Source organism: Lissotriton helveticus, chromosome 1_1 (assembly GCF_964261635.1).
Source record: "Lissotriton helveticus chromosome 1_1, aLisHel1.1, whole genome shotgun sequence".
Classification (NCBI taxonomy): domain Eukaryota; kingdom Metazoa; phylum Chordata; class Amphibia; order Caudata; family Salamandridae; genus Lissotriton; species Lissotriton helveticus.
Genome location: NC_136057.1, coordinates 58,035,843 through 58,063,352, shown reverse-complemented (window position 1 = coordinate 58,063,352; position 27,510 = coordinate 58,035,843). Strand labels below are relative to the sequence as shown.

The 27,510-nt window shown below is 46.3% G+C and overlaps 1 protein-coding gene across 1 annotated transcript in view; it reads right to left on the bottom strand.

The window, feature by feature from the left end:
* The window catches only part of LOC144823231 (uncharacterized), a 44,123-nt gene extending 23,675 nt beyond the window's left edge, over positions 1-20,448 (bottom strand). Inside the window, exon 1 of the mRNA XM_078681611.1 lies at positions 20,357-20,448. The gene's annotated coding sequence lies outside the window, so the exon portion shown is untranslated. The remainder of the gene's footprint in view (positions 1-20,356) is intronic.
* Positions 20,449-27,510: the final 7,062 nt, after the last annotated feature.

The following is a 27,510-nucleotide window of genomic DNA, read 5'->3' as shown; positions in this document are numbered from 1 at the left end:
CACAGCCCTGCTGAGAAAACCCTCTGTGTACCTCACCAAACTATCCAACTACTGACTAATCACCCTCCTATCATACATGGCAAACGTCCAAGAGAAAACCATCAAGAAGTGTCTGACCGGCTACTTCGTGAACCACCAGCTTCTCAAGGCCACCCAGTCTGGATCCTGCCCAAGCAGAGTATGGAAACAGAGCTCATTGAACCTACCTACGCCATGTGCATGATCCTACACAGAGGCGAGAGTACGGCCGTCTGTATGAGAGTAGGGTCTGCTTCCTATGGTCATCCCCACTTTTTGCTGTGTTTCTCTGGTTTTTCCACTTTAGACTTGCTGTGGCCCTGCTAATCAGACCCACAGCCTAGCTGTTCTCTCTCTAAATTGATATCATGTACTTTAGGTACATACCAGATTGGTTACTGGGTCACCTTTGTGAGCCCCTGTATAGTGTACCCTAGGTACCCAGGGCATAGGTGCATCCAAGGCCTACCAGGGGCTGCAGCATGCATTATGCCACCCCTGGCTGGCCCTCCAAACTGACACCACAGGCTGATCACTCAGCTTGGGTAAGGTGGTGTAATCACCCCTTACTTAGATATAGTATATCTATATCTACCTTATATATAGACACATATGCACCTATAAGTCACTCCTATGGAAGGCCTCGACAATCCTGGAGGCAGAGTGCTTGGTTTTCAGTGAGAGGGTGCCCTAGCATGAGCTGAGCCCTTCTACAGCTTTCGGAACCATCTCTTTATAGCGGTTCTATGATATAGCCATACCATATACTCTTAAGTGCATTATAATCCTCGCGGTTAATGCTAACTTTGGTTTGGCTTTATCAAAACATGTCGTGTAAGGTGTCAAACACTTTGGAATACTACCCCCCCCACCAGTTCTGGCGGCGGGGGTAGCATTCCACCCTTCTAGAGGGAGAAGACATGTAGTTACTGCTAACCCCGGTTAAAGTAAAACAGAGCCTCAGCATCACAAAATGGATGCTGCTGCCACAGACACGAGTCTGACCTCCTGCTGCTGGGGGGAAACTCCAGCAAGGGAGGCCTGGACAATAGGTTTCCTGGCACCTCCCCCGACAGCCTGTAGTGTATTGGGGCTGGGTGGGCTGCATTCACAGATGCTTTTACAGACACTGCCTGGGGCACACAAGATGCTCCATGCATAGCCCGGTTCAAACCAGTTGCTGGGGCGTTCCAGCCCCGCTCTGGTGCAAAACTGGACAAAGGGAAAGAGGTGTAACCTCCCCCTTCCCAGGTCCACCCATAGGAGGGACCAAGCAGATAATCCAGCCCCTTTTCTTAGTATAAGTGTAGGAGCTGCGTCCCCAGAACTTTAGATTATCCTGGCACGAAACTTTGATACAGAACTCTTGGACCTTCGACGAAGACATCTCCCTTGTGGTCAAGGAGTGACCACCCTGTGCAAACAGGCACCACCAACGGAACCCAAAGACTCAGCGGCTCAGAACTGGACTTCCAGACTTCTCAGACTCCGACCCACATCTACAGCAAAGATGAGAGCCATGGCGGACACGAGAGACGTGGGACCAGACTCCCTGGACATCCTGCATTTTGCTAACTGCATCGACTCCTGAGGTAACTCGAAGTTGTGCATTGGGCACGAGAAGCCCCAGACCCGAGCGCCATTTGCACCGAAGCTCAGCCCTCCTCAATCCACGAGTGCCGCGTGGGGCCAGCTCCTGCATTTCAGCTTAACACGTCTTCCTGGTTCCTAGTCCGTTGGCTAGTGAGCCCTCTGAAGACTTTCTTTTGAACTTACACTGCTGGCCTGGTTGCTCCTGCTTCCCTTCAAAGGAGAAGCGCCCCAGACCTTGCTGGTCTCACTCGAAGCCAATCTTCACTTCCTGCGTGGGTTGCGTTTGCCAAGGCTTGTTGGGTCCGATCCGGATACCGACGCCGCAGACAGTCAGATCCTTCGTGGGACAGCTTGAATCGAGCTCCTGGTCATTGTCGACAACTCCTGGTCCTCGTGGCTGCAGAGACAAGCTTCACCTCTTCACCTGAGATCATCACAACATCGCCTGGTTCCTTCCTGGTACCTTCCTGGTCACTGGCTCGTGACCCAGACTCTATCCCCTCTGCTTTCAGGTTCTTCAGATCTTTGATCCACCCTTGGATCCACCTGGACACTTTTCCTCTGGTCGCCTGCAGCACTTCTTTGCAGATCTCCATAGAAAACATCGACGAAACCCACCACCAAAAGGCACCTATGCACCCGGCTTCCCTGGGTGAGGTAACTCGCGTACTCCGGTGCTCCCGTGGGTCTTGACTCTCGAAGTGTCCTAGTATAAAGGGGTTTTGTCATAGTCCATCCAGAAGTGCCCTTAAACAGTAACTTTGTAACTTCTTTGTGCTCCATTAAAAGTCAATGGTAACTCGCGACTGTGTTTCCACACTGCACGCGTCTCCCATGGGTCTCCTACTTCCTAAACTTTGGTTGTTTAGTGTAGCCCCAGCGATTCCCTCGGCCCTAGGCCTATTCACTATTCCTGTAGTGGCTCTTATACCACTATTTTAGTATATGGTTTGTGAGGCCCCTAGGGCAAAACTGTATTTGTGCAACTTATCGTATGCTAATTGAGTAACTTGTGATGTACTTTTACCTCTGACCTCATAAAGAGTCCAGAGGGGTTGTGTTTAGAATAAATACATATATATTTGATATATAACTTGTGTGGTGTCCTTTCATTTGGTATTCAAGGGATTATAATTGGTAAAACAAACAGCTTCACATGCTCTTTGGAGTCTTACCCTAAGACTGCTGGTCCATGTTACCACTAGGATAGCTTGTCTATACAGTTGACTTTACAACCACCACCAATAAGGGTCGATTTAGACTGGTGCAAGGTGCCATTAGAACTAGTGACATCATATGCCAGGCTAACTACTCACATTGGTGTGCAGTGGATGGGATAAGAGCTTGCTGTTGTTTTACCATATAATCTTGTAATATCATTTAAAAGATTACATTAAGGTACCAGTAGGTACATATGAATCAAGTCTTATAATACTTTAAGTTCTACTGAACTTAGCAGTTGAGGGTGGTCAGGGCTTAGCATACCCTGACTACAACTCTAGCGAGGTCTTAGTAGGAAACATTTAGTGTAGGTAGGTGCACACACCACACCTCACTAGAAAATGTCCTTGGATGCAGGGCTTAGTGTGCCTCTGCAAGAAGCTGACCCTCCCAGGGCACCTTCTAAATATGATACATTTGCTTTTCAAGAGCTGAGAAGCCTATGTTCAGTCAGGAAAATGAGACAAGGGCAGAGTCCAGCCTTTAACCTCCTAGTGGCTTAAGATGAAGAAAAAGCATCAAACCCAGGTAAGCAAGGTAATGTAGAGGGGGGCCATCCTTCAACAGAGGAACCCACTGATGAAAATCACGTGGACTCTGATGCTGATGTAGATGCCAGCCAGGTAGAAGTCAGGGAACTGAACAAGGCTAACCTAGACCTGCATGGAACAGAGAATGGAAGAATCCAAACCAGATCCCCAAGTAGGCCTAACACTGGGCACAGGAGAAGAAGGTCACTCTCCAGTGATTCCAACCACTCTGATGACTCAGTAGGGTCCCATGCCTCAGCTCTAGGGAGAATGACGTCCCCCTCATAGAAGAGAGCATAAGGCTAGGATGAGGGAATCCAAGCTTAGAATCAAGAGGCAAGAAATTGCCCTTGAGAAAGAGACCGTGGCTCTTGAGGGAGAGAAAATTGTGTGGACTAGAGTCCACTGGTAGCAGCATAGTACCTAGAGATAGGGAAAGGTCTCATGACCATAGAAACCTGAATAAAATTGTGCCCCCTATGAGGTAGGGGATGACATCCACAAGTGGATCACTGCTTTAGAGAGGGCCTGCAAAGTACAGCAGGTACCCCAGAGTCAGTGGGCAGCAATTGTATGGCTCTCCTTTGCAGACAAAGGTAGAGATAAGCTCCTAACGGTTAATGAACAGGATGCTGACAACTACACTGTCATGAAGAGTGCTCTGATATATGGGTTTGGCTTAACCACTTAGCAGTACAGGTTGCTGTTAAGAGATACCCAGAAGACACAGACTCAGGACTGTTTACAAAAAGTTTAAGAGGTGCACTCAATGGTGTAGTTAACAAGAAAAGTTCATAGAATTTATAAGTCTTCTGTTCTTTCTTTATTGATTTCTTTTTTTCTTTCTTTTTTAGAATACAGAGGCACAGCCAACGCATTTCATTCCCTTTCGTGGCTTGGGAATTTCGTCAGGTCTGCAAAAGAATTGTTTACATACATAAACATATTTGCCTCGTATGTGGAAACAAACATTAACATACATTGCACATGAATAAAAATGACTAAAGGATATACCAATAGACATAAGAATTTAAAAATATGCCAATCGGCACATGCATCATCTGTCTAAAAACAAGCACGCCCTCACCCGTGCATGGTTTCAAATTTAAAAAAAGGTGTGTATCCCGATTGTACACACCTGATTATTATTTTCAAACCAAATCCGTATATACTGAGGTGCCCAATGGGGAGGAGAGACACCCAAAACCAAGAGCCAAGTAGAATCACAAAGTATAGTGCCAATGAACCAGGACAAAGGAGTAAAAGAGGAGAAGAGGAGAAAAGAAAAGGGGGAATCATGTACAGGTATCATGTACAGGTATTACGACGCACCGAAGTGGAAAAGAAGAGGAAACCGGGAACATTCCTCCCTAACTGTGACCCAAAGTCTTATGAAAAAATGAATCCTACAGCATTCTCACGTAAAATAACATCATCTCAATCCGATAATTCGAAAGAAAGAGTGCACGTTCACCGTAGGCGCAAGATAAATGTATTGCCAAGGACCCAAGTATCCGGTACCTGAAAGCGAGAGTAATAATAAGATCCACTAGTCCAAACCGCGTGTTATTGTCCTATGTGGGTCACAATTAAGGCTCAAACAATATTTCTAAGGACCTAGGTAAATTCACACGAAACATTGTTACATATCAATGTGTGGCAGGTATATACTCTGCAGTGGATCTGTGATCAGAGAATACCATCCATTAAAAAGGAGAATACCATCCATTAAAAAGGAATTCGTTGTCTTCTTGTATATATTTATTATGTGGAACCATCTGGGTATCTGAAACGTCTACCTTCCAAAACAGTCTCCAAATGTGCTACTAGTTGATTCTTTCATAGTGAAACAATTACCTTTATTCTGAGTAGTTCTCTGGAAGGAAGTCCAAATGCGTTCCTCCGTATATAGGGAATATCAATGTTTGCAGAAAAAGCGAAAGGTTGTACTTTCCCCCTGGGTAAAAAATGTACATATACATCATGTTTAGTCGAGCTAGCTAGGGCAGAATTGTGCTAGGTAGCAATGATTTTTGGATATGATTTGTGACATTGCCATTAGAAATAGGTTCTATTTTAGCCAGATGGTGACATAGTACTAAGTATTGTAGGCGTGTTACACATAAGCAGCATGTGAATAGTAGCCATGTAGTATAATTCAGTCAACAATTTGTATACAATTTTCGGGAGAAGTGTAGACTTCAATAGGTTTATTTTCACATTAAGGGGCGGCATAAAATACGTAATGTTGGAGTTACTAACCTATGGCCTGAGATACACAGAGAGAAACTATCGAACGACCAAGAAAGCATATTGAACCCAGGAGTCCCTCCCTGTTATCTCTTTTTCTCGCATCCAATACCCCCGAGAACCCTATGATGAAGATAAGTAATAAATGGTTTACCGGGAGGGGGGGGGTTGACTGTCCGTGGAGCCAACAGTTCCTGTCAATAAGGGTAAACTCGATAACGGGTGGCGTTTCTTCAAGTTACCAAAGCAGTGTAAATCATCTGTTGTAGGACCTGGAACAAAAATTATTGACCAGTCTCGAAGAATTATACCAGTCGTGTTTCTAAGCGCATAGAGTCTACTCATATTGTCTGGTGATGCATACCTCTGATATGGTCTACGGCACCGTCTGCTCCTCCATCGTGTGCTGGAAGCAATAATCAGCAAACGCCCGCCATTCCTAAAGTAGTTCGTCTGATCGGTATCCCGATCATGTGAGCCCTCCACGTGACTATGCTGGCTCCAATCTGAACAGCGCGGGTCAGCGCGCAGATGGGAGCCATGTTTAAATGATTATATGCCATGCAATATTCTGCTATGAGATATAAATAAATTAAAAATAACGAGTTAAAGATGAAATATAACGCCCCTATAGAATGGTATCGTTGCCTAGGTGAAAAAGGCCACTCCCTGACAATCTTAGAAAATAAACGTCGAATACTAATCGAATATAATAAATTCGATATGTATGTTCCCTGGTTCTTGCCTAGGAGGTGGACATCATTTTTTGAATCTAGTGCCATGAGTTCGATATATATGTACTGCCTATAGGGCCCGGAGATCCAATCAGTTTAGATGATGATGAAAGTAAATCGTGTTGGCACCAGTTGGAAATTAGTTGTTTAACCCCTTGCATGCTCATGACGGAACGGTTCCGTCATCAGCGTCGGTGCTCCGGTGCTGATGACGGAACATTTCCGTCATGAGTCAATATGATTTATGACCCTTCAGCACTGCAGCGAAATTCGCGCAGCACTGAAGGGGTTAAAGGGAAGAAAAAATAGTGTCAAGAGAGAATGGGAAAAGTCCCCCCATTGTGCTAAGTGAAAAATGAAAGAAAAATGACAAAATGAAAGAAAAATAATCAGACATAAATTACAAGAGTGCAAAAAGATAAATAGACATAAAGGGAACAGTAAATTTCTAAATTGTTGATCCGCAATCATGATTCTTTTAAAAAAGAAGAGGAAAAGTATAATTGATCAGTTACACAGAAAACACATGATTCCTAGATACTCAATGTGCTACTTCGAGAATATTCATAATGTGCAGATCATAATAGCTTTAAGAATGTGGCAGGATGGATGGCATCGTGCACTATTCAAGAAAATAATGCAGTTCTTTATCAGTAATATTTTTAAAAGAATCATGATTGCGGAGCAACAATTTTGAAATGTACTGTTCCCTTTATGTCTATTTATCTTTTTGCACTCTTGTAATTTATGTCTGATTATTTTTCTTTCATTTTTGTCATTTTTCTTTCATTTTTCACTTAGCACAATGGGGGGACTTTTTCCATTCTCTCTTGACGCTATTTTTTCTTCCCTTTAAACAACTAATTTCCAACTGGTGCCAACACGATTTACTTTCATCATCATCTAAACTGATTGAAACTCCGGACCCTACAGGCAGTACATATATATCGAACTCATGAGACTAGATTCAAAAAATGATGTCCACCTCCTAGGCAAGAACCAGGGAACATACATATCGAATTTATTATATTCGATTAGTATTCGACGTTTATTTTCTAAGATTGTCAGCGAGTGGCCTTTTTCACCTAGGCAACGATACCATTCTATAGGGGCGTTATATTTAATCTTTAACTCGTTATTTTTAATTTATTTATATCTCATAGCATAATATTGCATGGCATATAATCATTTAAACATGGCTGCCATCTGCGCGCTGACCCGCGCTGTTCAGATTGGAGCCAGCATAGTCACGTGGAGGGCTCACATGATCGGGATACCGATCAGACGAATTACTTTAGGAATGGCAGGCGTTTGCTGATTATTGCTTCAGGCACACGGATGGAGGAGCAGACGGTGCCGTAGACCATATCAGAGGTATGCATCACCAGAAAATATGAGTAGACTCTATGCGCTTAGAAACGCGACTGGTATAATTCTTTGAGACTGGACAATTATTTTTGTTCCAGGTCCTACAACAGATGATTTACACTGCTTTGGTAACTTGAAGAAACGCCACCCGTTATCGAGTTTACCCTTATTCACAGGAACTGTTGGCGCCACGGACAAACCCCCCCCCTCCGGTAAACCATTTATTACTTATCTTCATCATAGGGTTCTCGGGTGTTGGATGCGAGAAAAAGAGATAACAGGGAGGGACTCCTGGGTTCAATATGCTTTCTTGGACGTTCGATATTTACTCTGTGTGTATCACGGGCCATAGGTTAGTAACTCCAACATTACTTATTTTATGCCGCCCCTTAATATGGAAATAGACCTATTGAAGTCTACACCTCTCCCGAAAACTGTTGACTGAATTATACTACATGTCTACTATTCACATGCTGCTTATGTGTAACACGCCTACAATACTTAGTACTATGTCACCATCTGGCTAAAATAGAACCTATTTCTAATAGCAATGTCACAAATCATATCCAAAGATCATTGCTACCTAGCACAATTCTGCCCTAGCTAGCTCGACTAAACATGATGTATATGTACATTTTTTACCCAGGGGGAAAGTACAACCTTTCGCTTTTTCTGCAAACATTGATATTCCCTATATATGGAGGAACGCATTTGGACTTCCTTCCAGAGAACTACTCAGAATAAAGGTAATTGTTTCTTCCACTTTGGAACAATCAACTAGTAGCACATATGGAGACTGTTTTGGAAGGTAGACGTTTCAGATACCCAGATGGTTCCACATAATAAATATATACAAGAAGACAACAAATTCCTTTTTAATGGATGGTATTCTCCTTTTTAATGGATGGTATTCTCTGATCACAGATCCACTGCAGAGTATATACCTGCCACACATTGATATGTAACAATGTTTCGTGTGAATTTACCTAGGTCCTTAGAAATATTGTTTGAGCCTTAATTGTGACCCACATAGGACAATAACACGCGGTTTGGACTAGTGGATCTTATTATTACTCTCGCTTTCAGGTACCGGATACTTGGGTCCTTGGCAATACATTTATCTTGCGCCTACGGTGAACGTGCACTCTTTCTTTCGAATTATCGGATTGAGATGATGTTATTTTACGTGAGAATGCTGTAGGATTCATTTTTTCATAAGACTTTGGGTCACAGTTAGGGAGGAATGTTCCCGGTTTCCTCTTCTTTTCCACTTCGGTGCGTCGTAATACCTGTACATGATACCTGTACATGATTCCCCCTTTTCTTTTCTCCTCTTCTCCTCTTTTACTCCTTTGTCCTGGTTCATTGGCACTATACTTTGTGATTCTACTTGGCTCTTGGTTTTGGGTGTCTCTCCTCCCCATTGGGCACCTCAGTATATACGGATTTGGTTTGAAAATAATAATCAGGTGTGTACAATCGGGATACACACCTTTTTTTAAATTTGAAACCATGCACGGGTGAGGGCGTGCTTGTTTTCAGACAGATGATGCATGTGCCGATTGGCATATTTTTAAATTCTTATGTCTATTGGTATATCCTTTAGTCATTTTTATTCATGTGCAATGTATGTTAATGTTTGTTTCCACATACGAGGCAAATATGTTTATGTATGTAAACAATTCTTTTGCAGACCTGACGAAATTCCCAAGCCACGAAAGGGAATGAAATGCGTTGGCTGTGCCTCTGTATTCTAAAAAAGAAAGAAAAAAAGAAATCAATAAAGAAAGAACAGAAGACTTATACATTCTATGAACTTTTCTTGTTAACTACACCATTGAGTGCACCTCTTAAACTTTTTGTAAACTCTTTGTATAACAGACATCCTTGGCAGTGGAGTGGTTGCACCATAACAAACTCACAAAACAGAGGAAGTTGATGTGCTAAACCTTAGTCTGCTGCTGTGTGCTTTGGTTTTGGAATTCACAGACTCAGGACTGGACTGACTTTGTAGATTGTGCCACTAAGGCTCTGGAAGGCTGGTTACTGGGCGGTAAAGTAAGTGACTATACAGGATTGTTTAACCTTATTATGAGAGAACAGATTCTTAATAATTGTCAGAACCAGTTATTGCATCAGCACCTGATTGACTCTGATTTGACCTCTCCCCAAGAATTGGGTAAGAAGGTAGACAAATGGGTCGGAACCAGGGTGAAGCAGAAGGTCCAGAACCAAGGTGGTGATCAGAAGAAGCAAGACCAAAAGGGCGAAGAGAAAGCAAAAGACCAGAAGTCTTCTCAAGGTCCCCAAAAAGCTTCTACTGGTGAGTGTCCCCAACAATCTAAAAAGAAAAAAAATCCTAAGAAACCATGTTGCAAAGTTTGTAAAGTAGCTTCTCACTGGACAAGTGATTGCACCAAAAAGGAGGCAGCTCCAGCCAGACATCTGACTTGACAGCTGGCTACTGGCAAAACAGACTAGCTGATGATGCAAAAGCCAAAACAGCATTTTCAACCCCAGGAGGTCATTATCAATTTGTGGTAAGGCCCTTTGGTCTGATAATGCACCTGCCACATTCCAAAGTTTGGTGAACCAAGTTCTCTCAGGTCTGGATGACTACTGTGCAGCTTATCTTGATGATATTGCTGTCTTTAGCTCCACTTGGGAAGATCACCTGATCCACCTGAAGAATGTTTTGGAGGCCCTGCAGAAGGCAGGCCTAACTATCAAGGCTACCAAGTGCCAGATAGGGCAGAGTCAGGTTGTATACCTGGGTCACCTAGTAGGTGGAGCTCAGGTTCAACCATTGGAGAGCAAGATCCAGACCATAAAGGACTGGACTGCTCCCACAACCCAGACACAGGTCAGAGCTTGCTTGGGCCTGATTGGGTACTACAGGAAGTTATGGGTCTATTGTGACACCACTCAATGACTCAACTTCAAAGAAAATGCCTAAGAAAGTTCAGTGGACAGTAAGCTGTCAAAAGGCATTTGATGACCTGAAGCAGGTCATGTGCACTGCACCTATTCTGCAAAGTCCAGATTACTCCAAAGAATTCATTGTTCAAACAGGGGGTGTGGGAGCTGTTCTTTCACAACTGAATAAAGATGGTCAAGACCAGCCAGTAGCTTTCATTAGCAGAAGGCTGACCCCTAGAGAGATACGTTGGTCAGCTATTGAGAGGGAGGCCTTTGCTGTGGTTCGGGCCCTGAAAAGCTGAGGCCATACTTGTTTGGTACTGACTTCAAGATTCAGACCGAGCATAAGCCCCTCGTGTGGCTAAATCAGATGAAGGGTGAAAATCCCAAACTGCGTAGGTGGTCCATTTCCTTACAGGGGATGGACTTTACAGTAGAACATAGACCTGGGACTGACCATGCCAATGCAGATGGACTCTCTAGATATATCCACTTAGAACATGAAGACTCAACTGGTCAAGGTTTATTTAATGTCCCTATGGTGGGGGGGAGATGTTGTGTAGGAGAGTAGGGTCTGCTTCCTATGGTCACCCCCACTTTTTTGCTGTGATTTTCTGGTTTTTCGACTTTAGACTGGCTTTGACCCTGCTAATCAGGCCCACAGCCTGGCTGTTCTCACTCTAGATTGTTACCATGTACTTTAGGTACATACCAAATTGGTTACTGGGTCACCTTTGTGAGCCCCTGTATAGTGTACCCTAGGTACCCTGGGCATAGGTGCATCCAAGGCCTACCAGGGGCTGCAGCATGTATTATGCCACCCTTGGCTGGCCCTCCAAACTGACACCACAGGCTGATCACTCAGCTTGGGTAAGGTGGTGTAATCACCCCTTACTTAGATATAGTACCTCCATATCTACCTTATATATAGACACATATGCACCTATAAGTCACTCCTATGGTAGACCTCGACAATCCTGGAGGCAGAGTGCTTGGTTTTCAGTGAGAGGGTGCCCTAGCATGAGCTGAGCCCTTCTACAGCTTTCGGAACCATCGCCTTATAGCTGTTCTATGATATAGCCATACCATATACTCATAAGTACATTATAATCCTCTCGGTTAATGCTAACTTTGGTTTGGCTTTATCAAAACATGTCATGTAAGGTGTCAAACACTTTGGAATACCACCGCCACCAGTTCTGGTGGCGGGGGTAGCATTCCACCCTTCTAGAGGGGTAAAGACATATAGTTACTGCTAACCCTGGTTAAGGTAAAACAGAGCCTCAGCATCACAAAATGGATGCTGCTGCCACAGACACAAGTCTGACCTCCTGCTGCTGGGGGAAACTTCAGCAAGGGAGGCCTGGACAATAGGTTTCCTGTCAAGGGAGGTGCCAGCTAGCAGGTTATCCAGCCCCTTTTCCTAGTATAAGTATAGGAGCTGTGTCCCCAGGACTTTAGATTATCCTGGAACAAAACTTTGATACAGAACTCTTGGACCGTCGACATTCTATTCTAACTAGAAGGACTGGACTTCCAGACTTCTCAGCCTCTGACGCACATCCACAGCAAAGCTGAAACCCGTGGCGGACACGAGAGACGTGGGACCAGACTCCCTGGACATCCTGCATTTTGCTAACTGCATCACCTCCTGAGGTAACTAGAAGTTGTGCATTGGGGCACAAGAATCCCCCGACCCGAGCGCCATTTGCACCGAAGCTCAGCCCTCCACACTACATGAGTGCCGCATGGGGCCTGCTCCTGCATTTCAGCTTGACATGTCTTCCTAGTTCCTAGTCCGTTGGATAGTGAGCCCCCTGAGGACTTTCTTTTGAACTTACACTGCTGGCCTAGTTGCTCCCGCTTCCCTCCAAAGGAGAAACGCCCCAGACCTTGCTGGTCTGACTCAAAGCCAATCTTCACTTCCTCAGTGAATTGCATTTGCCAAGGCTTGTTGGGTCCGATCCGGATACCGACGCCGCAGACAACCAGACCCTTCGTAGGACAGCTCGAATCCAGCTCCTGGTCATTGTCGACACCTCCTGGTCCTCGTGGCTGCAGACAATCTTCCCCTCTTCACCTGACATCATCGCGACATCGCCTGGTTCCTTCCTGATACCTTCATGGTCACTGGCTAGTGACCCAGGCCCTGTCCCCTCTGCTTTCAGGTTCTTCAGATCTCCGATCCACCCTTGGAACCACCTGGACACTTTTACTCTGGTCGCCTGCAGCACTTCTTTGAAGATCTCCATAGAAAACATCGACGAAACCTGCCACCAAAAGGCACCTATGCACCAGGCTTCCCTGGGTGATGTAACACAAGTACTCCGGTGCTCCCGTGGGTCTTGACTCTCGAAGTGTCCAAGTCTAAAGGGATTTTGTCGTAGTCCATCCGGAAGTGCCCTTAAACAGTAACTTTGTCACTTCTTCGTTCTCCATTAGAAGTCAATGGTAACTCGCGACTGTGTTTCCACACTGCATGCGTCTCCCATGGGTCTCCTACTTCCTAACCTTTGGTTGTTTAGTGTAGCCCCAGCGAAGACCTAGGCTCTAGGCCTATTCACTATTCCTGTAGTGGCTCTTATACCACTATTTTAGTATATGGTTTGTGAGGCCCCTAGGGCAAAACTGTATTTGTGCAACTTATCGTATGCTAATTGAGTAACTTGTGATGTACTTTTACCTCTGACCTCATAAAGAGTCCAGAGGGGTTGTGTTTAGAATAAATACATATATATTTGATATATACCTTGTATGGTGTCCTTTCATTTGGTATTCAAGGGATTATAATTGGTAAAACAAACAGCTTCACGTGCTCTTTGGAGTCTTAGCCTAAGACTGCTGGTCCATGCTACCACTAGGATAGCTTGTCTAGAAGGTTGACTTTACAACCACCATCAATAACGGTCGATTTAGACAGGTGCAAGGTGCCACTAAAACTAGTGACATCATATGCCAGGCTAACTTCTCACACCATCATCCTATTGAACCTCTTGGCAGTGTGTGTGTTCCCATGAGGCACAGGGTCAGACTGATTTGCATATGGCCATGTCTGAACTGGGGTGGCAGAGTGAGCTAAAGAATGGTGATGGAATAAACCCAGATCAGTTGACTGGGGGTGAGTGCTTGTATTGTCAACGCTACGTCCATAATTTCCTTTGGTTTTGCTTTGTTCGCCATAAGTTGGCAGGGTATGCTCAGACGTGAGTCCCTTGCTCACTTTGCCACTGGATTCAAGCAAGCCCGGCTGAAGACGGCTGCAATGCCAGAAACCGGTCCTGGGAAGCTTGTTTCCGGTCCAGGGAAGGCATGGCTTGGCAGTTGGGGCTGGACTGTTCCCATGAGGCACAGGGTCAGACTAATTTGCATATGGCGATGCCTGAACTGGGGTGGCAGAGTGGGCTAAAGAATGGTGATGTTTTAAACCCAGATCAGTTGACTGGCGGTGAGTGCTTGTATTGTCAACGCTCTGTCCATCATTTCCTTTGGTTTTGCTTTGTTCGCCATAAGTTGGCAGGGTATGCTCAGACGTGAGTCCCTTGCTCACTTTGCCACTGGATTCAAGCAAGCCAGGCTGAATACGGCTGCAATGCCAGAAACCGGTCCTGGGAAGCTTTTTTCCGGTCCAGGGAAGGCATGGCTTGGCAGTTCGGGCTGGACTGTTCCCATGAAGCACATGGTCAGACTGATTTGCATATGGCCATGTCTGAACTGGGGTGGCAGAGTGGGCTAAAGAATGGTGATGGATTAAACACAGATCAGTTGACTGGGGGTGAGTGCTTGTATTGTAAACGCTCCGTCCATCATTTCCTTTGGTTTTACATGGTACCACATCCCATTATCATCAGGCGCCATCACATTATCGAGATTCAAGAACCTGCATGCAATTGATCTGCTCCTTCCAGATAAAAAGAACTCTGACAATTAACCTGACATAATTTTCCTTGGAAACTGGAAATCTCATTTGCAGAGCACCTCAAGGTTCACTCCTCATCAGAACAGTATTCAACACTTAAATAACCCCACCGGCCAATGCATCCATACCCACTACATCAACATCCTTTCCTACACTGATGACACACAGCAAATAATGTCACTCTCGGACAAAATCCACAACAAAAGGAACAAATTCACTACTGCATGTTGGAAGTAGCCACTAGGATGAAGTTTAACTGTCTCAAACTCGATACTGACAAGATAGAAGTGTTGATCTTTGGAAACATCCCCTGTCCATGGGACTCCATCGGATGGTCGTCCAACCTACGACCTACTCCCACCTCCAGCTTGCACACCAGTAACCCAGGAATCATCATCAACAAAAAGATGGACAGGTTCACCCAGGTCAATGCCGTCACTGCTTACACACCCTAAAGAACATTTTCAAATGGCTCCAGAGAGTCATCATAAGACCGTCATCCACACACTCATCAACGGTAGTTTGGACTACGGGAACTCTCTCTATGCAGGAATCATCAAACAGCTCACCAGAGGGCTGCAAACCACCCAAAACGCAGCAGTCAGGCGTATCCTCAACTTCCCACTCAGAACACATATAACAGCTTCCTGGCTCTAGATACATAAGCGCCCACAGTTAAAACTCCTCACCCACACATTCAAGGCACTACCCAACAAGTCCCTGCCTACATTAACCACTGCATCTCCTTCCATCAACCCCCTATGCACCTCCGTGCAGCCAGACTCATACACAGACACATCTCATGCATACACAGAAACAGATCGAGAGGCCAACCCTTCTCATACATCACTCCTAAAGTGTGGAACAACTTCCCTCAACACATCAGAGCCTCCTCCTCACTTCTTGAGATAAGCAAGAAGCTGAAGACATGGCTCTTCAAAACATGTCTAGAGTTGGGACAGATTGAGGTGATCTTGGGTGCAAAATTGGTGAAGCCTAAATTTTTTCTCAATTAATTTATTATTAGGAATGTGTTAGACCCAGCGGTTTCTGGCTGGGATGCATCGAAGCCAGGCAGAATCCACTGTCGTAGATAGGATGAGTACGAAACACTTGTCTGATAACCTACGCTCACCCTTGGATAGCTTGGCACAGAGCAGTCAGGCTGATCCTCAGAGTCAAAGTGTTGGTACAATCCTCAACCTCGCAACACCCTGAGGATGGTACAAAAAGACCCCACACGGTAAGTATACAACACTGGGCTTTGTATTGCACACACATTGAAATCAAAACGACATTCACATTGCGTATATGCTTTACAGTTACACGAAATTTTCAAACTCTTCCATTAGCAGGAGAACGGCATTAACATATATATAATTGCACCATTATCCCTTCAGCCTTGTAAGCAACATACATACAATACAAGCAATCCCTTCCACACTAAAAGCAACAGAAACATATATCCAGGCTGTTCAGAGGTATTCCACTTTTCCGCTAACACATTTGCATAAACAACAACATTCACATTATTGTGTACTCTGTATACTTGTAATGGTCAAGAAATCACAGGTTCTCTCTACATCTTGTGACTTAGCTCCTCAGTCACTCAAACTACACCAGCCAACGATACAGATAGCCCCTCAAGTACCCAGTGACACCTTCACGAGTACAGGATCACTATCCTTCCCGCAGGAAAAAGACTGCAACAGCAGAAGCTGGCCCGCTCCCAATTTGGAGAATGATTTCGCCTCTGGCAGAGGTGGGAGCTACAGTTGCTCCAGGGAGCAAGTCGTGGGTGCACACAAGGCATGACAAGACCTTTCAGTCACGCTATCCTTAACAACATCGTACCTTGTGGCATAGGCCTGGGGAGAGGGAACGAGTGACCTCAGACTGAGGCTGCAATGTCAGGCACTGTTGTCCTCCCAATCTGGAGGTCGGACACAGTCTATGCAGCCAGCTTGGCTATCGCAGACGCTGCAAACTTCTCTCAACACTACTCAGAAACCATACTCTAAGGAATACTAACTAGCAGAGGTTTCCGGCTGTAAGCTCGAGCCTCTCGGACTCATTAAATGTCCCCTGCACTCGTCGAACTTGTGACGCTATAGCCTCTCCAGGTGAGCCACTGAACTTTACCAGCTCACTCCTCGGCACAGTCTGATGACTGCACACATCGGGATGGTCCTCGCCCCAACCGACGATCACTTCCACATGTTTACGCCTCACCCTGCGAGGTCCTTACGATCTTGTGGAAACAGGGAGATCTTTTCTGTCCTTGGGGACTCGAGGACAGGAGGCCAGGCAATCAGCCCTTGGAGAGTGCTTGGGGACCTGGGCCACAACAGTTGCCAATTAGCTGCAGGCCAGCAACATCCAGGCAAAATCCACCAAGTGATAGTCTTCTTCCTAGAGCATAACAAGCCCCAGGCCACCACTAGTCTGCAGATAATCCAGTTACAGCCCCCCCAAACCCCAATAGTTCTTCTTGTTGATGACCCATTATCGAACCAGCGTAGCATGTTTCCAATCCCCAAAGCGTCTCTAACTCCTAAAGGCAGAGCCCCAGTCGTTATACCCACAAAGACCTATGAAGATGAGATCAGCTCAAAAGGCCAACTTTGAAATGCACGGGCCCTCTCTAAATGTTGTCATGTCTGACATCCTACCCTAGGAGGCTTGATCAGTATCTTTAGTGGGGCCCCAACCCTGCCACTTAGAATGCAGGTGCCAATTCCACCCCCTCTTAACCAACACAGGAAGGCCCCTCAGAGTGAGAGGTCTACAGTATACCTTGAGCCCTTAGTTTATGGCTGTCTTATCAGAAATACACAGATGTAGCCATCCCCCCCAGCAGCCAGCTGTGAATTGGAGACAGGTGGATAGGCATACAGAGCCATGAGTACAGACATTACCAATTTCCCAAAGTGGTATTTCCACCGTCATAATGTCGAATTCACTCACACGACCGGAGCAGGATCGCCATTACAAACTCATCGATATCAAACACTATATGCATGCAGGAAATCCAGCTCAATAGCCTTTCCACAGTTCCCTCAAGCCAATCCAATACGAGGAGAAGGCTCTACTGTACCCAATACACTACTCATTGCCATTCACTACTAGTGCATGTAGCAGACACACGCACATGACCTACCCTTTACCGACACGGCACCCTGTCCCCAGGGAGTACTCAGATATAGCAAGAGACATGCAGAACCTTGGCAAGCATCTTCTTAAATGCCAAACCTAGTAACAGTAACCTACACACACAGGCCCAGTCATGGAAAATCTGTGGCACATTTGAAGAACTACCTCCGTGGGTGGCACAACCAGTTCTGCAGGCCGTCGGAGGAGGTGTTGAGTTACATGCCCTAGGTATATGTCTTACCTCTAGACAATGGACTAACTGCAAACTCAATTTAGCCAATCATGTATACACTAATCACCAGTATGTATATGACAAGCACATCACTTTGGCACTAAGTGGCAGTGTAAAAAGCGACAAAAGTCCTTAGGCCAGTACATAGATCAGCGGAAAACCAGAAGGGACAAAAGCAAAAAAAAGATAAAAGCACCCTAGAAAGGGCCATCTCCAACAGAATTTATTAGGATTGGTATGTTTGATACAAAGGTAACACACATCTGTGCAGTATGTGCATAAACACATTTATAAAGGAGGACGGTTGGAACCTGGGACCTCTTAACTATCTCACTTGAGCTGAAATTGGTAACCCGAAAATACATTGATCCCTCCCTTTGGTTCATTTACACCGTTTGGTGATTGGGATTAAATCCCAGATCCAAAGCTATAAAGTTGGTTCAAGTATTGGTACCACTAAACAGCACATTACACCTATAACACTTGAAGACTCACATTCACGTCACACTTAAATTACATTTTTAGCTCCTAACATATAATTCAACTTTTGGCAATTTATAAATAATGTTCATTCGATTTTTTTTCCTGGCCATCTTTTAGAACTCTCGTTCCCTCCCTTACACATTTCTTTCTTTTACATTTTGGCCGATATCTATTAATGACTTTTCTCCACCATTTGTGAAATTTCTCTCTGTATCCCTCTTATTTCTCTTCTCTGGCCTCTTCTTGCTTTTTCTGCTCGCTCATCTTGTTCTCTCCTTCCTGCTGAAGTGACAACTAGAGCAGAATGACTTCAAGAGTCTCTTGGAATCCTTCATGTAGGCTTCATATCATAGCACAATCCTCATCAACACACCGTTGATGAGAGAGTGCAGCAACCCCTTGTAGCATTGTCATACAAGTAGCCCTGGTTGCTTGTTGGCAGTCACATAATTGAAAGTCGTGCTGAAGTCTCACTCAAAGCTGGCTAATTCTTCCAAACTATGGGGAATAACTAGAACTTCACATGTGCCTTTGCTCAGACGTCTACAGTGTGCCGAGTAGTACCTGACTATTCTGCACAGAGCAGACCTTCTTACAGCAAGTGATCTTAAAGATTCCTGTACAGAGAGGAAAGGCCAAGAAGAATGGCTGACAGTCACGCCAACATCTGCTAAAACAGACACACTTGAAAGGCCTCCTACCTGGCAGACCCAAGGTCAGTGCACACACACACAATCCCTGCAGCACACACACAACCTCTGCAGCAGATAATACTATAAGCCAACCTATGTCGCTGGAAAATATTGAAATGACTGTGGTTTTACCTAGACTGAGATATGAAAACAGGGGCAAAGGGGCATGGGGCAGCAAGGGAGCCTTGACGGTCAGCTACCTGAGGGACATGCTTCTGACACAGTGGTACAGATGGGCAAGTCAACAAACTAACAGCGAGAGTCGCGCAAAGAGTGTGCACAGATTTCTCATAGAGCGCTAAGATGCAGTGCAATGTGAACACATTTTACGCAGTGTAGTAAGATGCAATGCAGTGGGACAAATTCCTCAGTAAAGTAAGATGTAGTGACACAGATTCCTTATAGTGCTGTAAAGTGCAATGTGCAACAATCTGTCACAGTGCATTAAGATGCAGTGCAGCGTGCACAGATTACTCATAGTGCAGTAAGTTGCAGTGCACAGATTCCTGACAGTGCAGTAAGATGCAGTGCAGTGTGCACATATTTCTCACAGTGCATTAAGATTAGGGCTCCCGGTTTTATGGTATTTATTTTTGTGACATTTCCTTCTGTATTTATCCATATTTATTTTTTGTCAACTTTATCTGTATTTATCCACATTTATTATGAATTTTGTGAAAAAACTAAAGCTGAAACGGATATATTTCCACATTTATTTAACCAATAAATATGAAGTCATGCTTGAATGCCTGCCAGCTTTCGGTGATCTAAACACCCGCAGAAGATAAATCAATGCACTTATATGAAAATATGCACATTTCAGTATCAGCCTTGTACTGCTGTTTAAGCCTCTTTACTAAAATTCCTTTCTTTTTTACCCCCCTTAACCATCAATTCACACAGTTATTGGCCTGGCAGTCATGGCAAAGTGTATTTAGAATCACTCAAAAAGCACCCAATTTCCGTTTTTCTCCACATTTAAAAATAAACACAGACAAGAAAATAAATGGTTTACTGCCTGCATTTATCTGTTAAAATCAGTAAAAACAGAAAACAGGGAGCCTTAATTAAGATGCAGAGCAGTGCACAGTTCCTCTCTTTAAAACAAATGACCACAAACACCCCCAGGGCCGGACGGAAAGACCCACAGAGGTCCCAGGATAGAAGAGCCCGGCTCCTGAAGATTTCCTCCAGGATTATTCAGTCTATTTCTACAAACACAGCACAAGGTGCTGACAATCTCCTACCTCAGCAGAAACCTGTGCAGACATTTCCAGGCTCTCTCCTCGTCCTATGGCTGGGGTGGGGCAGGTGCTGATTTGGGGTCTGGGAGAGGTGGTGGGGGGATGTGAGGGTCTGAAGATGAAGACAACTGCACAGACAGACAGGGCGTCCTTCCTAATCTGTTGCAGGCTGGACACAGAGGGAGAGGCCGGAAGTGATGTTACCATCTGCTGCTTGTACTGTCTCTGCCACCGCTGACCTGGAATAGGAAACCCTTCTCCCTTTCATTCAATGTGCTCAGTGGAATCATCTCAGCAGGCGAGGCTCGCCCTCTGCTGGCCATTTAAAGAACCATCACATCTAGTCTCGAGTGAATATACACAAGCATTTTGTGGCAGGAAATGCTGGATTTTTAGATGTATCAGTAAGTATTTACAGCTTCACTTCACATGAGCATCTTCAAAACACTGATGCAGAGGACTAAAGAGTATTTACAGAAAGTTTTCAACTGGAAGTGACAGTTTATATTTCATTAAATATATGAGAATATGTGTTAGTGGTGCAATTAAATTGGATAGTTTATTCATTTTTCATCTAAATATTTGTAACCCTTTATTTATCGGGTTTTTCAGATGCACATCATGGTACACAGCTAAGTAAATAGTGAAAAATGCCATGCAATTTCATACACCATTCCAGTGTGGCATAAGTCATATGTCAAAGCGAAAATTAAATGAACAGATTTTTTCTAATCTCCCTGTGTTTTTAGGTTATCCCTTATCATAGCTGCCAAGGTTTCAGATTGCTATGAGTGACATTTCAAGGACTATGAGTGACACTTTCTGGCCAGCATAATTAAGCGAAGAAGAGGAAAGCATATAAATATCAGAAATTACACCCATCTGAGCAACAAAAAACTAAAACGTTAAGTGCAGCAAAGCACCAGAAATGAAAGGGAAAGGACCTAGTGCCCTTGTACAGTCAGAGACACAACACTACTGTTAACTACTGCAACTATTTAAAATATCACCTAGTCAGCTAATAGTAGTCTAGGTCACCCCCTGGCAGGCTGCTGTATATCAAAACACACTCACTGACAACTCACAGTAGCAAAATAAAAATCATTCATTATAGCTGAGATTCTGACTGCTACGTGAGACGGCACCCCACCTGCCCACGACTTCAATTTAATTGCATCAGTATGGCCAGCCCTGCCACGTACTATGCATCAGGCGTTAGACTAACACATTTCAGTGTGGTGGTCCCCATCACTGCACTGAAATCCGAAGTCACACATTATAGCGCCTCCTCAGCTGCTATAATGCACCATGGCTGAGTGGCAATGTATGTTGCTCGCTTTTCCTGTTAGGTTTCAGGGGCGTGCTCATGATCTGCTCCTCGCAGCTCTCTACTTTGTCACAATGTATTTGGACTGGACACACCGCAGGCATCACTGAGGAGTCCCTGCCCAATGGCTTGGCTACTTAGATACTTAAAATATAATTGTGAAGCCTTGAGACACTTTAATAAGTGGGGGTTGAGTCACGGGGTAACATTGCAGTGCTGCCGGCCCACGCTACCCACAGCGGTGCGAGTGCGTGGTATTTCAGGAAGTGTTCACTGACACTTGTCAGTGTGTTGGGCAAATTAATGGTAGCTCAGATCCTCTTCACCGCTCCCAGCACGGCACTGTGGATGAGGATCGATTCCCGGACCTAGAGTAGGCCACGCCTGACTTGCCATTTTGGTGAAGCTGGTCAGAATTGCCATATGCTCACCAGCCCAGCGGTATGGATTCCGTGAGTTACCATGTGACACACAGGCTGAGCCCACCAGCGCTGGCAATAGAGCTGATGCCAGTCCGAGTCAGCAGCCTGTCCCCCCTGCCAGAATGAGTACTCTCACCGCAACACACACAAAGGAGTAGGAAAGTGGATAATAAAAGTTGGCACATGCTCAGTGAGAAAAAACTGCCCTCACTCACAAAATTGTGACATGCTTCATCATTGGGCTTGCTTACTAACAACCCTGTGTTCCATGATGCCACCTTGCCCGATGAGCATCTATCTGTGAATAAAACTAAATAATATACGAGAAATACAACCAATTATGTAGCTATAGAAAAAACTTGATGAAGGAAAACGTAGGAGAGACACAAGATAATGCGAACCTTAGGAGTTAGAACACTGAAGTACCATTAGAAACCAGAAATCGAATACAAAGTTTACTACACACTACCTAGAGGAACCCCACACAGTAAATGACCTATCCTGGACGGTGCGGAACTAACCCAGAATCAGACCATCTACAGGAGATAAAAATAGATTACTCCTGATGAGGGAACAGAAGTGGGTGTACAGAATAAAAAGCCACGTGTTGGGATTGACTGATGATATTCCTTGGAACACCCTGAATATATAAAGTTGACCACTATATAGACTCCAGTTTTGATTAGTGGCTCCCTTGCTAACTAGAGGAATAGACAAGCATTCAATAAAATTATCATTCCAATAACCTGTAAAAAAAAAATCACAGTATAGATCTGAACATCGAACACATGATGCCGTAGACGTTGAGATCATGTGACTCCTACATCCCCCCGCGTGACCTGAACTTCTCCTGTCTTAGGGTAGGAGGAGGACCGCAACTCGCCACCTACATGGCGAGAGTTGGAGAATGTCCAGGAAGTGTACCCACCTCGACGAAGTAAGGCGCTAGGGGTGGGGATCTGGGATGGAACATCTAAAAGATGTGGACATAGATTACAGTACTGGGTGTACAATTACACCAACAAAGTAAATACGTGATCGCTTACTTTAATAATAACCATGTGTGGTGGTATACGCAAGTATATAATGAACTGGAGCATTTCCACTGTAATCCAAGCATTCTTTCAGTGGTCATGACCCTTATGACTGTGTGAAGTTGCACTATGAGTTGCTTCCAGATTTATTGATTTTCCCCATTTATACATCAAATAATCATGCCTATTGTTAGACATGGGATCTCTGGTTGGTTAAGGCTTGCGCCAAAGCCAGGCAGAGACCACCACTCTAGTCAGGGCTTGGGAGTTACACACCAAAGATAACTCCTGCTCACCCCCTTGGTAGCTTGGCACAAGCAGTCAGGCTTATCCCGGAGGCAATGTGTTTAGCGTTTGCGCAACACACACACACAGCAGCAACACACGAGGCACACCACAAAAAGGAACTCCACACAAGGTTATATATAAAAATAGCCTTTGTGTTACCATAAACACATTAGATCAGAATCACACAATTACACTGTGTCAACTGGCACTGGGTAGTATTTACAGGGGATTATATACACATGACAGGGCCACATGGGCCACTGTCAGAATCAGCACTTAGTAGAAATAGCACTTAGTAGAATTGTAACACAAAATAACAATTGTAGGACACAACCAGTAACCACTGGTGTAAGGTAGGTACACACTACGCAATACTAATCCCCTTTAGGCATAGACTATGCAGGGACACATAAACTGACTAGCATAAATTACACTAGGCAAAAGAACCTCCTAACCATAAAACACATTTAGAGGTATAGAACAGGCATAAAGGCATTGCACATTACGCAAAAATCACATTAGGCATCAGGTAATTACCAACACAAACACAAGTCACCAATCACCTTGCGCAAGAATCACAGTAGGTACTTATCCCAGGCCAACTGGCCTTCCAGGGGGCTCAACTGCACTCTGTCCAAATAGTCAGGGCGCACTGCCTAGGCAGCGAAAGCAAAGGTGCGCAGGAGTTTAGGCCTAAACGTGGCAGCTGCCCACTACTTGCTGGGCAGCTGTAGAATCCAAATGATGAGCACGGGCTCTCAATGCACCCTAAGAACAAATGCCAACGTGGGAGCACTGGCACCACCGTGCCCTGAAAACGATTGGACCTGAAATGTTGCAGCTGCCCTCTTTCTGGTGGGGCAGCTGGGTATCAAAGAACGAGGCCTGGCACTACGTGGCTCATGAGCCCCACTCAGGGACTCGGTCAAGAAATGGCCTCCAACGTTGGAGTCCGCTCTGGGGCTCAAAAAAAGGAGAATCCCAACTTTTCCCAACGTTGGAGCAGCCCCCTAGCAGGCAGGGATGCTCAGCCCATAGGTCAGGACTCTGTGCTCTGTACGGCACCCCCTCCAATACAGAGAAAGGACGGCCTTGGCCCTACTCATCCGGGCTGGGATCGGCTCCTCTGGTCTCAGCGGGACACAGGGCCACCGGCACTTTGCTCCTCTGCCTCCCGGGCGGACTCCCACAGCACGGAGCGGATGACGCGGGGCTCTCTTCCCCTGGGCCCTCTCCTGGGACCCGGGACTTGGTTGTGCAGCCTGCCGAGCTCCAGACCTACACAACAACACATCCCAGTGTGGGGTGGGCTCCTGCCTGGGTCTTGGAGCGCAGAGCTTCCGGGAACACAGGCACGGCTCCGCCTGTGTTCCGACAGGCGCTCCTCTTCCGGGTCGCTCCCAAGCCCCTCTCCCCCCCGCGCGACTAAGGCTGCAAAATACAACTTCTGGGTCGCCACGGGCAACGCGGCGGCCCTCAGGGTTCAGCGGCTCTTTCTGGCGGCAGTACGGGGTAGGCTCCGGTTCTTCAAGACACAGTCCCTGGTGGGATGGGCACCTGCTAGGGATATTACAAAGGCAAATATGCAGGGTGGGCACGCGCGCTGAAATCAGCAGATTGCGGGGTAGGCACCCACTTGGTTTTGCAAAAACACGGGGTAGGCACCTGCGAGGCAAGTACGCTCAAGAACCGGCGCAGATGCGGGGTGGGCTCCGGTCTCTCACAGAGTATGGGGGAATCCCTACGCCGAGGAATTCCCTCACAGGGAGGTGCAGTTCAGTGCTGCAATTATAAAAATGGAAGCGCCCGAGCAAAGTCTCGAGCACCAACCCCAGGACAAGGGAAGGGCTGCCAATCAGGCACAGATGCACTCCCAGGGAGGAAAAGTCCAAGGCAAGAGATGGAGCGCTCTACTCAGTAAATGAAGAATAAATCGCTTCTTCCAGATGACGGCAAAGTCCTGTAAAGTCTGGTAGAAAGGGTGGGGCAAAGGCTGGGCCCAGGGGCCAGCTCACAGGGCCCTCCAGCAGGGAGGCAGTCCCCAGTGGCGGTTCCTCCTGGCGCCCAGCAGCGGCAGCAGGCTCCCCTCAGGATCAGAGAGAACACATACATGGGGTCACAGCCCCTTCTTATACACAACTTCCCTTTGTCTCAAGGGTGCAGGGCAGGGGGAAAACCAGATGCAACTCGTTCTGGAGCACTTTGTGGTGCTCAGCCCCTCTCCCTATTTACAGGACAGGCTAGGGACATCAGACGCACCACAGGAGTTGGAGCTAGAATTGTGGAGGGAAGGCACAGCCCTATTCAGGTCCCTCCCATCAACATGCAGATCTCCCTATTCACCACCGGGCAGACCCATCCTGACTCCTGGAGCCAGGTACACCAGCCAGCTCCTGTCAAGCCACATTCACTGCACACAATCAATCAATCATGCCATTTGTATAGCGCACTACTCACCCGGGAGGGTCTCAAGGCGCTTGGGGGGAGGGGTATGCTACTGCTCGAACAGCCAGGTCTTGAGTTGTTTCCTGAAGGCGAGATTGTCCTGGGTCAGCCGAAGGTGGATGGGGAGGGAGTTCCAAGTCTTGGCAGCCAGGTAAGAGAAGGATCTTCCTCCGGCGGCGGCTCTTCGGATGCGTGGTACGGCTGCGAGGGCGAGGCTGGTTGACCGTAGCTGGCGGGTGGGCGTGTAGAAGGTCAGGCGGTCGTTGAGGTACTTGGGGCCCAGGTCGTGGAGAGACTTGTGTGCGTGGGTGAGGAGCCGGAACGTGATCCTCTTGTCGACGGGGAGCCAGTGCAGGTTCCTCAGGTGGCTGGAGATGTGGCTGCGTCGGGGGACATCCAGGATGAGTCGGGCGGAAGCGTTCTGGATGCGCTGGAGTCTTTTCTGTAGCTTGGCTGTGGTTCCGGCGTAGAGGGCGTTTCCGTAGTCCAGTCGGCTGGTGACGAGTGCCTGGGTGACAGTCTTCCTGGTCTCGGTCGGGATCCAGCGGAAGATCTTGCGAAGCATACGCAGGGTGTTGAAGCACGATGAGGAGACTGCGTTGACTTGTCTGGTCATCGAGAGGGAGGGGTCCAGGATGAAGCCCAGGTTGCGTGCGTGGTTGGTTGGCTTGGGTGCGGTGCCCAGGGCTGGGGGCCACCAGGAGTCGTCCCAGGCGGAGGGCGAAGATCCCAGGATAAGGGCTTCCGTCTTGTCCCAGTTCAGTTTCAGGCGGCTGTCCTTCATCCACTCGGCGACGTCTTTCATCCCTTCGTGTAGGCAGGTTCTGGCAGTGTCGGGGTCTCTGGTGAGGGAGAGGATCAGCTGGGTGTCGTCGGCGTAAGAGATGATGTTGAGGTTGTGCTGGCGTGCGATGGCTGCGAGAGGTTTCATGTAGATGTTGAAGAGGGTGGGGCTGAGTGAAGATCCTTGCGGGACGCCGCAGATGACTTTGGTGGCCTCGGAGCGAAACGGGGGGAGGCGGACTCTTTGTGTTCTTCCGGCGGGGAACGAGATGATCCACTCCAGTGCCTTCTCTTGGATACCGATGTTGCTGAGGCGCTGGACTAGGGTGCGGTGGCACACAGATGTGCCAACTTCTAAAAGTGGCACTTCTCCACTAGACACAATAAATCTGCGCACACCATTGCGCAGCATTTATTCTCACGAGTTCGCACATACCAACTCGCCCCTGCTCTCCTCTCACATCAAGAACTACCATGGACACACATAACCCAATGCATTCCTATGGGAGGGCAGGCCAATCTCACCACACGCACTCAGATGGCGCCCGCACTTTACACTGGGACACAGTGTTAAAGTGTGCAGAAGCCAAAAACAACTAGTACCAGGTCACATTTAAAAGCAAAAAGTTTAGGGGTGAACCTGCCAAAAGGGCCAAGTCCAACGCCTATTTATAACAACATTATGTATATGCTTTATCTCCTTATAGAGTTTGACTATAGAGGGTCACTACCAACACCTCGCTAATTCTCGCGATTTGCTCGGTGAAACTCGGTGAGTGAGATTTTCTTGCGCAGCATTAGTGGGAGCATTTGATTGAAATGGATTTTGGTGATGGTAAAAGCTTTTTCCTGAGTGTT